Here is a 2,506-nt window from a genome sequence, read left to right on the forward strand (position 1 = left end):
CCTGGAGGGCCGATGTCCTGCAGAGTTTAGCTCCAACCTGCCTCAACACACCTGCCTGGAGGTTTCTAGTATGCCTAGTAAGAGCTTGATTAGCTGGTTCAGGTGTGTTTAATTGGGGTTGGATCGAAACTCTGCAGGACACCGGCCCTCCGGGACCGAGTTTGGGCACCCCTGCTTTAGAGCATGTGACCTAACATGTGCTATACTTTACAACTTTGTTACCAGAAATGTGCACATGGTAAATACATTTTAATTTTATTGGTTGAAGGGGATGTCATTTGACATCACTAAAATAACATTTTGTTGGCTGAACATTAATATTGTATTTTAAACGCAATTTTAGTAGTGTCATTTATAAATGACGACATCCCAGAGCGTTAATAGCCTACAAATTGTATTTTTAGCGCTAAACTGAGTGATAAATGTCAGATTCAATGTTTAATATGAAAATAAACACGTTGGGGCCTCAACTACCAAGAGCTTATCTGATCGATTTTTGCAGGCAGCATAGTTGTATCATTTGCTGCCTGATGTCCCACAATCCTGTGTTTTCAATTCTGTGACATTTGAGCTAAAAAATAAAATGGTGTCTAAAATGTTTGTGGTCTGTTTTTGTGTCGCTATAGGTTTTTAACAACGTTTCCAATGATGATGTTATTCTAGCAAGAAACTAGTATTGTAGTAATTATAAATATTAAGCAAATGCATTTGCATGACTTGACCAGTAGATGGCAGCAGAAAGTCAGTCACAATCAGAAAATGTAGGAGGTTATCAGACACATCAGCATTGTTTGTAACAACTTTTATAGTCTGCCTCCTCAGAATTCAGACACAGGACCGCGGTGGCACCAGAGGTCTCACTCACTGAACACCTGAGGTGATTGTTTTCAAGTGTTTCTCATCAGCATAATTACATTGGCCTGTATAAACTCTGATATATACATTCACTGTGTGAAACAATAACACCTTTTTAGGAAAAACTGGGTAAAAACCAATCCTTTAGACTTAAAGAGATAATTCGCTCATAAAGTACAAATCATTACTCGTTGCTAGAGCACTTAACATAACAGTGTGGCGACTCTGAACAGCAGACTTGTGTGATTTTGAGTGTACAGAGGTGAACTTCATCATCCTGCTTTATACTAGCACAACTTCAGCTCTTCTGAGTGAAACGAGAAACATGAGTGTATAAAATATTTGCCTGCGTGTATAATATGCTATAAAAGCTGGTCATTTACACCAGCAGATGAACTGAGTGGCATTTTTATTTAGATCATCTGAGCTAAAGGGATGTGGTTTGTGGGCAGATACACAACTGCTGCTGTTTATGTGTAGGTGAAGGGCACTTCGCATTAAAAACCATCAGACCTCATTGACATGCGATCAAAAGGTTTTGCTTTAAACCTGGACAGACCGTAAATGTTTGAAGTAGGCTACACTGAAGGAAAATGCTTGTCTGTAATCGGTTAGCTTTGATTCTGCTCATTTTATGTGGTAAGTCAAACTTCAGTTTGTCTTCCATTTGTCTTTGCTGTTTCTTGTTGAAAGAAAAATGCATGCCGCTCTTGTTCTCCAGGTGCTTTTGGTGCTGAGACAGATGAAATCAAGACAATATCAGTGATGACTGGAGATTCTGTAGTATTACATACTGGTGTTTGTGAGATTTACAGAGAGAAGCAGATACTGTGGCTGTTTGGACCTGAGAATCCAGACACTCTCATTGCTGAAATCTACAAGCTGAGCATCTCTATATATGACAGTTATGAGGGATTTAAAGACAGACTGCAGATGGACCAGCAGACGGGATCTCTCACCGTCAGAAACATCACAACCAGTCACTCTGGACTCTATACGGCACAGATTATGAACGCGATGACCACATTTAAAAGATTCAGTGTTATGGTTTATGGTGAGTTACACTGTTTCAATCTTTCCTCTTACATAGGAAAAATGCTCTAAATGCTGCATTTATTTATGTTTTTGAGAAAGAATATATTAAGAAACATTTTGGGGATTTATTTCCCTGTTGTTTTAAAGCACCTGTCTCGTTGCCTGTCATTGAAAGCAGCTCACAGGTCAACAAGTGTCTGATATCTGGTGAGTAATACATGAAAATAAACCAGCTGTTGTTGCAAGAGTTTACACTATATTCATATTTTGCTGCATGGTGTGTATTTTCTGTTGATTATTCACTACTGTTTACTTAAATTTAATACATATTAAATGTATTAACTTCTAATGTTTTTGATTGTATTGATAATATTACTAAATAATAATGTTTGTTTCATCTTCTGAATTTGGATCTGTCTGTCATTTACTGTTTGACCGGTACAGAGTTTAACAAACACTCACAAACTCCTGTAGGTGTGTGTTAAAGTAGCTAAATTAACTGCATATTAGCTCAAAGGGGAAATGTACGTAAATAATTACAATTAATTATAATTATTTACATCATCTGCCAGTACTGTAACAGAATCAATATAACAATCAACTAATCTGTTCATCC

The sequence above is a fragment of the Sinocyclocheilus rhinocerous genome, unplaced genomic scaffold (assembly GCF_001515625.1).
Source record: "Sinocyclocheilus rhinocerous isolate Xijiao unplaced genomic scaffold, SAMN03320098_v1.1 scaffold331, whole genome shotgun sequence".
Taxonomy (NCBI): Eukaryota; Metazoa; Chordata; class Actinopteri; order Cypriniformes; family Cyprinidae; genus Sinocyclocheilus; species Sinocyclocheilus rhinocerous.